The 16,241-nt window shown below is 35.7% G+C and overlaps 1 protein-coding gene across 1 annotated transcript in view; it reads right to left on the bottom strand.

Moving 5' to 3' along the window:
* CDC42BPA (CDC42 binding protein kinase alpha) overlaps nucleotides 1–16,241 on the bottom strand; it is a 217,974-nt gene that overhangs the window by 36,795 nt on the left and 164,938 nt on the right.

The following is a 16,241-nucleotide window of genomic DNA, read 5'->3' as shown; positions in this document are numbered from 1 at the left end:
CTTTATTTTACGGGATATTGTTGTAATATTTTTTTAATTAAAGGAACCAGTGATTTTACTGGATGTTACTATAGAAAAAAGAAACATCACTTGATTAGCAAAGTGTAAAAAAAGATATGAAGAATGACTTCCTTTTAGGATGGTAAGCAAGCAAACAAGAGGAAAAGCTAGCTTTGTATAAAGGTACAGAATGTTTAAAAATATTAAAAGAAAAATGGATGGTCTTTCTTTGCCTTTGTTACTATATAACCTCCCAAAACAGAATATTTTATATATATTAAAATAGAATTCAATTAAACTTCTCAGAGTTTTCTGCTTATGTGAAATTAGTTTAAGTTTAAATTTAATTTTCTTTTAAATATATTTTAAAAGTTTTGAATCCAATTTATAATTTAACATTTAAAAAGATAAATATGAAAGATAGGAACACTGAAAGCCTACATAAAAGTTAATAAAAAACAGGAAACAAAATTGTCATTAGAATTTACATAGAAAGTCCAAGAGAAGTTTTTAGAATTAAAAGGAGTGAAGCAAGGGTGCTGGATACAAGATCGACAGGATTCAGGAAGACCAGCAATGCATCAGTTAGAAAATATCTTTTAAACAAGACCCCATTCACCATAGCAACGCAAGCTTTAAAGTACCTAGAACAAACCTAACAAGCAACATGGAGTACACTCATGAAGAAAATAATGCAACGTTATTGAAGAAAATAAAAGAATATCTAAATAATATGTATACTATGTTCATAGATGGAAAGACCCAGTATCACGAAGATGTCAATTCTCCTCAGATAAATCTACAAATTCAAATCCAATCAAAAGCCCCATATGGAACCTGACAAGCTGATTCTAAAAGTCATATAAAAACTAACGAGTCAAGAAGAAAAGAAAGAAGAACATGGTGGGTGGGAGTGGCTGACCATACCAGTTATCAGGGATTATTTCAGAGTTATAGTAATTAAGACAATGTGATATTGGTGTCGGAATACACAAAAGAACAATGGAAGAGAACAGAGAACCCTCAAACAGACTCATTTATATAAAGCAGACATAGTTTTACAAATCAATGGGGGAAATATAGGAGAGTTGGTTGTTCATAAAAGGAAAACAGATTAGAACCCCATTCCCATCATACATAACAATAAATTTCAGTTTGGTCAAGGTCTTAAACATGTATGTATGCATGTGTGTGTGTGTGTATGTGTGTGTATACAAACACACGTGCACGCGCACACACACACACACATATGTTTAACTTTCAGAAGAAAACTTGGAAGGAAATCTTTATAACTCCTGCAAAGGGAAGAATTGTTTTAAAAAGACATAAAAAACAGAAGTCATAAAGAAAAAGATTGGTAAATATGGCTACTTTAAAATAAAAACTATTGCAAGACAAAAAGATATCACAAATAATATGTAAAAGTAAGCCACAGACTGGAAGAAAATACCTGCAATGCATATAGCCAGCTAAGGAATAATATCCAGAATATATAAACACTTATAAAATAGGAAAAATAATTCAATAGAACAATGGACAAAAGACACGAACAGGCAAGACGCCAATGGTCAAAAAACATATAAAAAGATACTGAATAACACTTGAAATCAGAAAACACATATTAAAACAAAAATGCCACTCCATGCCCTTCAAACTGGCAAAAGTTTATGTCTGACAGTACCAAGGGTTGGCGAAGATGTGGGAAAATGGGAAACTCACACACACGGCTGATGGAAGTGAAAACTGGTCCAACTACTGTGGAAAATAATTTGGCCATACTAGTTAAGCTGAAAATGCACACAGCACACAACCCAGTAATTCCACTTCCAGGGATATATGCAAAAAGCACTGCACATTTGCAAAAGCAGATAGCTATTAGGATGTTCACTTCAGCACTGACTGTAATAACAAAAAATTGGAAACAACCTACATATCCAACAATAGGAGAATGGATAAATAGTTGTGGTATATTCATACAATGAAATATTATACAGTAGTTATAATGAATGACCTAAATGCACATGTATCTGTATAAGTGAATCTCAAAAGCATAGTGTTGAATGAAAAAACTTACAAAAAGACAGATAAACTTTGTGTAAAATCTAATATATGTAACCAACATATATTGATTATGGATACAAATGAAATAAATATGTAAAACCAAGGAAGAGAGTCAATTTCAGGGTATTTAGATATGTCTGGGGAAAGAGAGGGGGCACGGTATAGGGAAGGGTGTTTCGACTGTCTGGAATATTTTCTTTCTTTGAATACAAATTTGAAAAAAATTAGACAAAATGTTCATATCTGTTAAATCTGTGGATGGTGGGTACATGGGTGATTATTATTCTCTGTATGCTGGAAATATTTCACCATTAAAGTATAAATATATAAACTTAAAATATTAAAACAATAAAAACAAAAAAAGCAGAGGGTCTCATCAACCAGTCTGAGGTAGTCTATCACAGGGTTGGGAAAAACCAAGTCCTAATCTGAATACAACTCACACTTGCCTTCAGACAGCTTTCTAAACTGGACTGTCTGCCTCTATTGGAAGGCCAGACACGGCTCTAGCGATAGAATGGGAAGCAAAGGAGCTGCTGGAAGCTGTGCTGCTGAGTGAAGACCCAGACTGCATCTTGAGGCGGGATGCTAGTAACTGAGGTATAACATCCTTCTGACTTAAGAAAATGATCTCTGTTGAGAAAATTGGCCAATTGGCTATTTAAAACCATTGGCTGACATAAGGTGCAAAAACAACACTGGTTTTGTACTATTACAAGGCATGATTTAGTTGAATGCCTATTACTGATCTAGCAGTTAGAATAAACCATTCAGTTGCCGGCAATGGCAATTTTAATTTTAAGTTCTCTTTACAAAGTAAGACTTGTCATGTCTCACTAGATTTATTAGAATAAAATACAGGAACGGCACCTGATGCTTCCACGTGCCTACAGTTTTTGATAATTCCAAAATTTACATAACTGTCCTCTGTTCTACATCGTTTTTTTACTTAAAATAAAGATTACCATCATGATTAAATAGATTTTCTATTTCAGGTTGAATTTTGGTGGACAATTTTCTACTTTAGTTTTATATTACTATCTATTTTATCAGTCGAGTGTAATGATCTCCAAAATGTGGTGACTTATTATACAATATATTTGATTGAAAGAAGAGAGTCAGATTTCACTTGTTTTTGCAATTCCCTCTTTCCTGACACAGTGAAAAGTTGAGGAGCAATACTGCTCCAGGGAGGCACCTTAACTGGCTCAGCTTCACTAGATGTGGAAGGAGAGGTGGACCTTGACTGGATGTAAAACTTGACGTTCGGGTTCCGTGCATATGTGTTCTCAACGGGATCGGTCTAGGAAGATAAGTTAGGAAAAACAAAAACCCAAGAAATCACTTTTAAACAATGTGCAGCTCTTAGCAAATTCCTGTAAGGCATGATCATGATAACATTTCCTGAGAAAGGAGGATAACAAACTACTTTGACTATCACATTAGGGATGTATCATTGTATAAAGGCATAACCACTAGCTTTAATGCAAACAAAGACTAAGATAACATCACTTAACAAAAATGCTCCAATTTTCACTGTCTCTTACTTTGAGCATTGATCTCTACTGTAAGTTCTTGTATTCCACATGAAACTTTTGTATTTCACAAAATAAATCATACATGTGAAATAAACACAGAGTACTTAATAGAGATATGTACTGCAGGTTAGAGATAATTTTGTCTTTGATAAGGATGAAATTTGGCCCACTATCCGGCATTAGTTGAAAGCGAAATAAACGGACCTATTAGTTTTGTGCTTGTCACTAAAGTAGATCCCCCTTTTCATTTTGCGGCAGTAGAAATATCAGTACTTATATTCAGTTGCACCCTTTTAACCAAGTGTTTTTAGAAACTGAAAATGCTTTGGCTTAAAATTTAGCATAAAAAATTTTATTGATAATATACTCAGTTTGGCGCTTTTCAGAATTACTAGGACTAGATGTTTAAAATGAAAGGCAATGAAGGTATTTGGAAAGGAGGTTAGCGAATGCTTTTCAAATATGCTGTACAGCAAGAACAACGCTTAGATCAGAAGTTACAAATCAATAAAGATCAGCCTTAAAATTTTAAATGTCATTTAAATGATTTATTTTTTCTTATTACGGTTACTGTTTTACTGACTGGCTAGTGGGCAGGTGAACACTGCAGTCACCCTCGGCTGGTGCCGACCTATGGCCTCCTGGGGTGGGAGGCATGGGCACGCCGTGCACTCCCGCAATCGACAAGGCAAAACTTTGGCGGGGCTGACAGCATGGCCACCAACCACGCCTTCAACCTTTAGTTACTGGAGTTGGAAGAAGTGGGGGGAGGGTCTCCGTGAGGGCATCTAGGGTACTTGGGGCAGCAGCTACCCACTAACAGGTAGGAAAGCACTTCAGTATTTTAAAAACTGAAACTAGGACGCTGAAGCACAGATGTCAACCAGCTCTGTGTGCACGATGTGGCTAATTTCATGAAATGAGTGTGCCTCGAGAGGTGGGACGGCCAGGCTGAGTCCCCACACTTGCCTCCAAACGCTGTACTCTCTTGCTGTGACAGAGGCATCACCACAGAAGAAGTACTCAAAGCAATTCAGTGACCAAGGAGGCCGAGTTATATCATCTCCTTCCCTGACAATGAACTCTAACCAGGAACAGGAGAATAAAAGAAGAAAATGGGACTCGAGACAAATTTTACCTACTTCACAATTTTACTCAGGGACAGCAATGGAGAAGGTGATCAGTTTAAATTATTGACCTGAAATATGGCATTGATTTGGGAATAAGGCAGAAATATCTTTTGCTTTCTAAAAATCTCCTAGTTTCCATATAATTACATAAACTGCAAGCTGAATAAGAGTCCATGAAGAAGGGAGTTCAATTAAAATGGAACTGATAAGCAAAGGAGTATTGATACATATTATGTTAATAACTTAAGGCTGACTTAACTATCTCAAAGTTTTAGAGAAGTAAAACTTTGCAAGTAGGGGATTTGCTATGTATAAAAACTGGGTCATCTAAAGAAAACGTAAGTTTCTGACCTGCCACACAAAAGATTTTAGCCCATAGCTGAAAGACATAAAATCAGACATTCCCAAGTGAAGGATAATGCTGTGGACAGGACTAAATAGCTAATACAGTGACTTTGTACTTCTGGGTCCAATATTTTAAAAATTCTTCAAAAATGAGAAAGGCAAAAAGCTCGCTGTTTTCAACAGTCCTGGCTGCAATTTTAAAGCAGGTCCGCCCTTTGAGCCATGTGGACACATGCTGACAGAGGTGAGCATATTGTTATACACACATTCTTGTACTGAAATCAGAATACACTGCCTTAAGACATGTTGTCAGTCTGTGCTCTAAGGGGAGACTTATACCATTAAAATCATTAACCCTAAAATCAAGCCTGTCCTCCTGCACCATAGTTGGCTGTTAAAACCAGCATGCTTCTTGACCCTATGAAAATGTGACATTATAACAGTGTGATATTGGGCAAAGGAAATAATGTACTCACTATCAGTTTAATCTGGGATTACAAAACTTAGTGACTCTTAAAGAACTCCTGAGGCTTTTAACATGTAGCTCTTGGCCCATCTGGAGAAACACTGTTATTTATGAAAATTTTTTTCTCCTAACAAGTTTTCACTCATTATTAAAAATAAATCAATAGAAATGAGAATAGATTTCAAATGATTTTCTTTGCTAAATGAGGTAAAAACTAGTTATTCAGAAGTGAAAAACATTTAAATTTAAAAAATAACTACCAACTGTAATAAAATAGAATAACAAAAATTATCATATTAGCTTTTTGGAACTGTATGTTCTTAAAGTACAAATAAATCCCAGAGATTAAACAAAATCAAGTTAGTTTTGTAAATAAAAAATTTCTAAATAAATGAAAATATTGGAATAATATTTTGAGATGGCATTAATTATGCATATTAAAAAGTTGAACTATGCCATGGACAATGATACTTTGATTTTTTAAAAGAAACATGAATATATATACGAAGTTTAAAAATTACCACTTTATTTTCCAAAGGCATGTTTCTTATAAAGACAAGGAACAAAGTTTGGTAAGGATGAATAAACTTATGGCAAAAAAGTTTTGAATATCAAACTTTAGAAGAAATTTCCAGGTTTTTAAAAAACTCTACTAGAAGCTAATAGCTAATCAGATTAATAAATTTTAATAGTTCCTTTCCTTTCTGGATTATAAATAATGTCTTAAAAGAGGTTTAACAGTAAGAATAAGAAAGTACAACACCACTTACATATTTTCTTTATCAAAGTGTTAATTATCACCAACAGAACTGTGGTTTTTAAGATGTTATTAATTTTATTTATAATTAAGTGTTCATCAGCGTATTTCTAAATAATAGTTTATTCTAGCCACTAAAAAGCAATTAATTTTACTAACTTTCACAATACACAACAACTATATGTCAGGATTTACAGATAGCCTAAAGTTAATTTTAATAGTTAATTGGCAATGATTCAGATATGACATGACAGCAAAGCAATTAGTAATAGTGCATTAGTTATTTTACTTTAAAAACAAATATAATCATTAATATATTTAAATGATGGAAATTAAAAAAATTCTATTAAAAATACTGTAAGCAATTAAAATAATATAAGCACTAACTGTAAGCAATGACTTGAATAATGCAGAAAAAGCTAATCCATAAGATTACATCAATAGCAGAGATATCTTATTTCAATAATTGGGTTTATAATTATAGAAAGAATGATAAAGAGATAATGCTAAAAGGCAAATAAATAGCTAATGTTAATTGGACAGCACATTTTGGTATTATCCAAGGAAAGATCTTAGAAACAAATCTTATTTCAATAGTATAAACACTTCACTCAATATACCTAACCTGTAATCTACTTAGAAAAATAAAGAATATCTTTATATAAATGTGATTTTTTTTTCTATTTTGTAGTTAATTCTTTTTTTCTAATTAAAAATACTTTAAGGAGTTATTCTGATGAATAGGCATTAGAAACATCTACTATACTCCAATGTAATTTTTATTCGTTGCTCTACTGTTTGGTGAGGAAAAAGTGTCAGAAAAACTGAGTATCAGCAATATTTCCCACGACGCATAACACTGTCACGTAAAAAGTCGATAATATTTCCTAAATCTATTAAGATTTCTCTAATAAATAATCCACAAGTGTATTTTTAGAGTAATGCAGTAAAATGGAAATTTCCGTCTCCCTGAATAAGAGCTGATTTTTAGATGACCTTCTAAGCAAGAATTCCTCAAATTATGCAGTTATTCTTATAAATAATAAAAACAAATGAAGTATTCATCTTGAATATGTATCAATGGGCTTTTTCTACTACAAAAATAATTACAGATTTGAGCAAATACAAGTAGCAAATCATTTTCCTAAGAAACCTGGTTTTAAAGTAAAAGATACCAAGTTTTATATAAATTGGATATAGATTAAAAAATAACTTAGAGCTGATACTTTGTTTTATATTGGTAAATAGAAAACTCTAAGTTAAAAGAAAAATTCCAATTTTTATCACCTTTCTTTATCCTTTAGCTAGAAGCATTTTGGAAACAAAGTGGCAAATCTAATTTTTTGTATTCAGTAACACTTTATAACTTCAAACTTTTAGTAAGGTAATTATTTCTGTTAATTGAGCTTATGATAAAGAACAGTATTATGGAAATACCATATTATTTGGACAAGAGTAAATATAATATTTTATTATTCTAAAACAAATCATAAATTACTGAAGGTTATGACTAGTAAGTGTAATCTTACTAGTTACATATAATGTAACGTGTTTCTCTTTATGAAAACTTTTCAAATTATTTTCAATATATTGATTTGACTATTTGGAGAATTTACAAATATTCTAAGAAAACAAGTTATGCCACATTTTGGTTATTTATAATCTCACATTTAGTGTTTCTCACTATTAATGAAAACAATTTGGACCTTTCCATAACATTTATATTCAGATATTAATAATAATATCAATGACGATCTTTCTTACATTATGCTTAATTAAATAACACTACTTACGAAGAACATAAGTATTCAAATTGTATATGAGGCTTTATAGCACACTGGAAATAAAAATACAGCCAACATTATATAGTATTATCTCATTTTTATATTTCAGGGTCACTTAAAGAATTTTAAATTTATAAAAGTATTATGTACTTGCTTGGTGTGTAACATAAAACTGTATGCTACCACTAGATTCAAGACCACGGTCAGGGCGGTGCCTACAAGCAGGCGTCCTGCGGTCTGCAATACGCCGCTGTTCCCGGGGCTGCTGATGTTCCTCACTGTTCTACTGAGACGTTTCTAACTGTGGAACAGCCAGCAAATTCTCAGTCACTGCCTCCCAGGCATCATCGCTTTCAGTGGTAGACTTTTTATCTGTCAGATACTCAACCAAGGAAAAACTGAAGGAAGCCCGGAAAGCAAATTACCATGGCTATCACACCTACGTTAAAAAAAATTAAATGTATTATAAGTCAGTGGGTCCTAGTTCAGTGTGGTTTATTCGATTCCTACAGAATAAAAATATAGACTAAGAAGCAGGGACCTTATAACGGCTATTTCCCTCAAAAAACTTTCCTGATTTCAAGATTCGCAGAAATATTCTGGGTGGCCAAGGTCTTTAAAAGTCTGCAAGGCAAGTAGATATAACTGATCTATGATAAATTTAACTAGAAAATACAAAACCTCTCTGAATTATAACCTTATTTACAAACAGTTAAAAGTTTAGTTAATTCACAGGCTGATGATTTGAACCTAATATAATTGGACACACAACATTTTGATCTTCTCTTCTAGAGGTTATATGATATAATCAACATACTCAGATTAATTTGACAAACTGAAACACTTGATGGTTTTAACTCTCTGTAAGTGTTAAAATAATCAAGAGATCAGTTGGACAGGCAATCTTTTCATAAACTTCATTAACGAGATATCAGTTGAACCTGTAGTTCTAATGACCATACCACTGGTATCAGAAACTGATAAATAGCATTTGAACTGCTTACTCATTATTAAACGGTAGTTTAAAAATATGTGCTATATAAGGGTTAATCATGTTTATTTTACAGTCAAATCTCTATCACACCAGAAAGATAAAAGCACAGGAAACAGTGGGCCACCCTGCTCCCTACGCCCTCCATGTTTCAGAGAATTCCCTGGTCTAGAACTTTCCAAGTCCAAGGATTCTGGATTTAAGGCGTTGATCAACACCAACGATCATGAAGCTGACAGGTGAAAGTTAAACACATATCTGTCGCAGACTTTCCTTTTTAATGATACTGTTTTACACGGCATATGAAAATCAGAGCCAACAATGTCAGCTGGCCCACTGCGTCTTAGCTGAGGAGTATGTATACACGTACACTGGTGTTGGGTGGAAGCTGGTTTAGAAAAATTGAGACTTTCCATGAATGGCTTCCCCACTCTGGGCATCTCAGAATCTTGCAAGGGTAGAGGTAGTGGCTGGCCCAGTTCAGATTGAGAAACACTGACTGAGCCTCAGCATAGGAAGATGTTTACAGTTTGTTATCAATGCATATATCACATTACAAATATTTTTGAAATCTTGGTTATACCTTAAAACATAAATGATATATTATTAACATAATTGCTCCAAGTCTATAAACAGTTGGGACTAAAAAAAAAAAAAAAGCCTATCAAAGATTTCTCCAGAACTGATTTACATAAAATTATTCAATAAGATCTATAACTTGTCCCAAATCATTTTTGAAATTTGCATAATATGAATTATCAAGTTTTCTTTCTATATAATTAAAATCTTTAAAAAATCTCTACATATTTCCTTATGTCAGATTCTTATTTAGAAAGTCATTTACTTTGTATGTGATCAACTTAGAAAGCATACTTTAGGATCACTTTTTTCCCCGATCAAAATAAAAAAGATACTTTATTATTTTAGTAGTTTGGTTACAGAAATTTATATGAACATTCCTAAAGCTTTGCAGCCAAAGCCAAAAAAAGAAAAAAAGAAAAAGATACAGAAAAGCAGGTAGCGACAGCAGAAGCAGCAGCACAAAGCATGCAATAAATGTAATAACACGTCACAAAAAGGTTAGCATGTTCTGCAACCGCAGGCAAACAGGATAAGAGATCGGGTGGAGGGCATCGGGATGGTTACACAAAGTGCAATAGTCTCTTACACGTCTGCCTTTGCTAGCTGGAGTACAGGATGGAGAGCGCTTCAACAAAGAAAGGAAAATACTACGTGTTACAAATATTTACACACGTGACTCGATGACTATTACTGTATTAACAGACAAAGTATATAAACATACAAAGACACATTTTTTGATAGGTTGAAAAGACATGTTTTCTCAGGAAAAACTGGAGGATAGCACAGTAAAGAAATAGTTGTTCAGACGAGGTCGAGGAGTGATACTAAATTTTCACTGGACCTTACACAAACGGTGACCCATGAAATGATGCTCCATCAAGTGACAAGCAATTTCTTTTCTGGAACGGTTGGCAATAGCAACTTGAAATGTCAGAACAAAAAGGATCTAAATAATTCTGATTTAGTGCTGGTGAAGCATTCGATATTTAAAGAACTAATCTTGCTTCAGGTATTTACCTACCAAATTCTTACTTTCTTCAAAGATGATTCTTTTAAGTGATAAGAGCTAAATTAGGCCTTCAGACTTATTGATAACGGATTAAAACAAAACCAGTGACTTCGACAATACTGTCCATCCTGACTAGATATTAGGCTTAGTCAAAAGAGAGACCTTCGCCTTTCTGGCACTAAAGAATTAAGCAATTAGGAAAAAGTAACAAGTAGGTAAAAATTTAAATATTTTTCAAAGTTTTGAAACTTTGTGATGCACAAGCAGCAGAATTCACAAATATGAACCGCATCTAGTCAGGCAATTTCCTATCTTCACTTCAACCTAATATTTTTTGAGTGTTTATATATGACAGGTACTTATAAAGAAGACATGGCGGGGCACAGACTTGTGGGGAAGACATCAAGCCAGTGACAATGTGATAAATGCTGTAACAGAGGTATGCACAAAGTTTGTACAGGAACCTGGAGGAAAGATATGCAAGGTTTTTATGGGGACCTAGAGGAGAGAATTTATAAATCGAGTCGACAGGAGTTACAGAAGGTTTCAGAGAAAATTTCAAGGGTAAGAAATATTCTTCAAGATTGTCAGTTTTATTTGTATAATAACTCTGGCAGGTTGGTAAACAGGAACTGTTATTTCTTTCTATAGGACACTGGAATGAGAGGTGACTTGAACACTGTCCAGAGTTAACAGCAAAGCAGGACTAGAAGGCCTGCATGTTTCTAAACGAGTTTTTGTTTCTCAGTCCAGTCCCTCTTCCATCATGTTGGGGGCTAAAGCTCAGACTCACACCTGGTTCTATCCCCTCGGTTATTAACAGGAAGTACCTGTCTCACGCTCTCCAAACACGAAAGGACGCCAGCCCCAACGCTTCCTCTCGCTCACATACAATCTCTTCCCTCTTTTCCTTAATAATGATAATCACTGATGTTTCTCATGTGTGTAATATATACAAGCGCTTTTCAAAGTACATATATAAACTCTGAATTCTCACAGAAACCCTTAAGGTAGGTAATATGATCCTTATTTTCAACATGAAGAGAAAAGATGAACTTGCCACAGGTCACAAAACTGATGAAGTGGCGGAGCTAGGATTCAAACTTTCTTAGATTTCTCAAAAACAGTGTAAGATCAGGGTCTGTACTCCAAGTCTCTCGATTCTCTTCTCAATATAATACAATTTGGCTGCTGCTTCGATCACTCTAATGAAATGCTGCTAAGATCAGTCTTTCTGGTTTCTCCTATCCTACCGGCCATCTTGGCCGCACCCGAGGCAGCTGATCGTTCCCGCTTTAAAACTCTGCAGTCCCTTCCTTTGGTGACATGACACTCTCCCCAGTAACCTCATCCCCTGGACCACTGCCCCTCCTTCTCTCCGGGGAGTCTCACTCTCCCAGCCCCTCCCTAAGAGAGATACCAGGCTTCTGCTCTGGCTCGCTGCTTTTCTCCGGAAAATCGTTCCCTGGGAGACATCGTCTACTTTCAACTACACCCATCGTTTCCAAACCTTTGGTGCCGGTTCGAAGCCTTTTCCTCAACCTCTGACCCATCCAGAAAAGCATCTGCGGGACATCTTCACGTACATGTCCCTCGGTTCCTCAAATGTAACCTGTCCTAAACGAAGCTGGCCACCCCTCCCCTCTGCTAAACGTTTTAACAACTGCTATACAAGCTCCACACAGGGAAGGTAGAGTCCCCCTGATTCTAGCCCCGCCTATCTTCAAACTCCTTTCATCTCACTCCCTGCTTTACCCTCTTTGCTTTCAGCAAAGTGGACTGAAATCTCCGAGGTCTCTCCCTCCACTCCCCAGCGTCTCCCTCCCCTCCCCCGCTGAGCTCCACCTGCCAGAATGTGCTCAGGTCCAGCTCCTCTTCCATTTTACTGACCATCATCATCTCAGCAGACCCGGCTCTGGCAACAATGCTCTTAGAAAGCTTTTCTGGACCCTCCTGGTTCAGTCAGAAGTCGCTCCTTTATACTCCCATGATATACATCCATATCTTTTATTACTGTACTTCTCCCAATGGTGTTATAATTACTTATTTAGATGTTTGTCTTTTCCCCAGACTCAGATCCTTAAGCGTAGGAAACATTAAACTATACTAAGTATAAAGTCTGTATGAATCCTTCTGAAATTCCACAGTACTTAACCTGAGTGTTTCTTACGGCATTTATTACTTTCTACCTCAAACAGTATATAACTATGTATTTATTTTTTCTGATAAGCATTTTGAGGTTTAGTTCTATGTCTGATTTATACTAGTATCTACCTTTGGGCAGAGTATAGCAGACACCATAAGAAGTGTCTTACAGACACATATTTGGCTAATACATTTTAAGGTGAGTTAATGAATTTCAGAGGTCTTATTTAATAAAATACTGAAGAGGTAACAGACTAAGTAGTCAAGGTTCTTCCCCTCTAGATTGCCTAAACATATTACGATATGTCGTAAACAATAAAAAATATGTATTATATACAATAATACAATATAACACATTGCCTAAATTATGGATGAACTGCACACATGACAACCTTCTGAAATGTGAGAGTCTCTAGTTAAGTTGTGCTTAATATCTGGGTGAAAGTTTTAAAAAACAAGAACTGAAGGAGGAAATTTCAGGAGTGAGTAATTTCTCAGGAGGATGTAGGCCTAGTTTTGGTCATAGGATTAAAAAATCTTTATAATGTGTGTTTTAAAATTCTGTCTTCCATCAATCCTCACACGTGATCAACTTTCCCCGGATACAGCTAAAACTAAGCTGCTAAGCCCCAGATTTCTGTGACTCGTGAAGACAGAGTATGAAGGAAGCCAGGGAAGAGAACAATGGTAAAAGCAAGAGATGAATGAAGGAAGCCAGGAGCCAGAACTGAAATGAAATATTCTGGAACGTCTTAGTAAGATTTTACATGGGACTAAACCAAGAGCAGAACTCAGCTTTCCAATACTCTCAGACCACCTGCTTCTCTTATTACGCCAGAATACGAGAAAACAATATTAGGACCAGACAGTTGGACTGTCGCTACTACTTCTATCCCTTTATGTTTGCCCCTTAATTCCTTGACCTACTCTTCCCTCAGTAACCTCCGAAAAACAAGTGGGTACATTCTCATTTGCCAGGTAAACAGACAATGTCCACTTTTGTGAACTTGGCCTAAATGAACACAGTGTAGAATTGTAATTTATTAAAACTTAAAACTTATCTTACATATATTTAATATATGACAATGTTTATCAAATATAAAAACAAGTAGTTCATTTATTAGACTATAATTAGTATTACCATTAATATAGTCAAGTCAAACATTTTTGGGGTTCATTGAAAAAAGAAGATGAACTGAACAAAATGGGAAGCTTTGTAAGCTTGGTCTGATGACTCCTGGATCTGTTACCACTGGGACGATGGGAACTGACGGGGAACCCGGGCTGTCGAGCTCCACCTGCCCCGGCCGGGGTCTGTTACCGGAGGGTGAGCCGTCCTGGATTGGGAACAAGGGGCTGAGAGAAAAGATGAGGGTAGAAGAGGGAGTAATTCCCATAGCAGAAGGGGTTCTGGCGTCCGCTCTACTGCTGTCTTAACTCCTCATACGGGAATATCTTACCCAACGACCACTTATCAAAGTGGGCCCAATTTCTCCTAAAATTAACTACAACTCCCTTTTAGTTGCCCTAAAGAATGTCATATGTAACCCCTTTTATCACTATTCCCAAATCCTAAAAAAACTTAGTAATGGGAGAGTGTCATGATAAATGATGGTTAAAACCACCAGATTAAATATTTTCTAAGGTTCTTTTCTCTTTCAAAAGTCTATGATTCTACATGCAGAAAAGCCAAATGCCTAAGTTCTCCTGAGTTACAGAAGCAGAGTGTTGAGAATGTATTGTGCTTCGCCTGAACCAGAGAGAAAGATGAGACGGATGCCACGTGTACTCACTCCTTCCCTTCTGCCAAGGCCACTCTCACACGCAGAGTTGTCTAAGTAGCATAACTTAAAAGCGTCTTGATCCAAATGTCTTCCCATGGTACCCCAAATCCTAGCGTCCATTTGAATTCTGAATTAACAGGCAAAACATACTGAAGAAAAGTCAGAGGTGGGAGGTGGATATGTGCACTATTCTAAGTAAAGGAATTATAATTTCAATAGACCTGTGCGGGACGGTTAAGAAAAACAGTAGAGGTGATTTCAGAGGATGGGGGCGCTGGCTACAGCTCTGCAGCGGCGGAGGGCGGGATGAGGGTGCCAGGCCGCCGCCGTGAGGTGCCAGGTGGAGAAGGTCAAAGACATGTGCATGCCAAAGAAAATATCATTTCTGCAGTTTCGCTGGATACTAGCCCTGTTCCCTCCTATACCTGCAAGTGCTAGCTGCAATTAAAATGTTAGATCTTCCAGGTAACTTTTTTTACTTTCCTACAGCAATGAGAGGAAACAAAAAAGAATAACTAGAGAATGTATTCTATGGGTTAGTTCAGAGTTAGAGTCTACTGACTATAGAGGGCAGTCACATATTATAAGCGTCATGCACAACAACGTAACTAGTTCTGGCACGAAGAGCAATCAAGATTTATTCCATAAGAATTCAAATGCCTATGAGAGAGGAAGTTCTAGAACTTGAATGTTACACTAAATATCTTGGATGCTGAACCCAAGCATATCAAAGATTGAATATCATTATTGAAAATATCATTCTACTATGACTTTGAGGATGAACTGGAAGATAATTCAGGAAAGGGTAGACAAAGTTATAAACTATAAAGAGAAGAAGTTTATGCCATAAAATATGAATTAAGAATATAAAATATATTTTTTTTTAAATGGGAGCTGACTGCTGGCCTTTGCTCTGACAGGTGAAAATCACTTCCCAATGGTAATGTTGTGTTTAATAATTCTGGAGGAAGTTACAGGGATTCATACTGGTGGTGGATGGAAGGATGAGTGGTGAAGAGCGAAGCAATGAAGTAAAATTGAATTGATGGACAAGAAAGGAAGCTAAAGAGAATATAGGAAGGGAGAGGAAATGGACTATTAATAGTAAGAAAATAATAACCAGTATTATTGAGAGACTTAGATGCATTTTAAAAAATTCTCAAACAACTATATGAGATTTGTACTACTGTTGTCCCTGTTTATCCAGTGAGAAAACTGGGGCATAGAAAGGTTAGATAACTTGGTCCAAATCATACATGTAGAAAGCAGCAGAGACAGAATTCGAGTCAAATTATGTGCCTAACCAATAAATTGGGAGAAGAGAGCTTAGGCAGCAAATGAAGGAAAAACCATGCCTTCGAAGAGCTGGAGCCTGAATCATAAACATTCAACGGCCTTCGTGAACTCAACTCCTTTTTACTTTATAATAGTTATAAAGTAAACTATATTACTTTATAATAGTTATAAAGTAAACTATATTACTTTATAATAGTTATAAAGTTCCTTTGTACTGCTTTAAAATTTAGTTGTATGTTTAAACTGAGTTTATGCCGAATAAGAGTAGGTGAAGGATGAGAAAGGGTACTCTTGGAGGGAAAGTGGAAGCAGGAAATGGTCACTACAGCTGGGCGGTGGCAGTGGCGCACAGC

The sequence above is a fragment of the Pteropus alecto genome, unplaced genomic scaffold (genome assembly GCF_000325575.1).
Source record: "Pteropus alecto unplaced genomic scaffold, ASM32557v1 scaffold115, whole genome shotgun sequence".
NCBI lineage: Eukaryota > Metazoa > Chordata > Mammalia > Chiroptera > Pteropodidae > Pteropus > Pteropus alecto.
The sequence above is the reverse complement of the archived record's forward strand: the minus strand, read 5'-3'. Positions and strand labels throughout refer to the sequence as shown.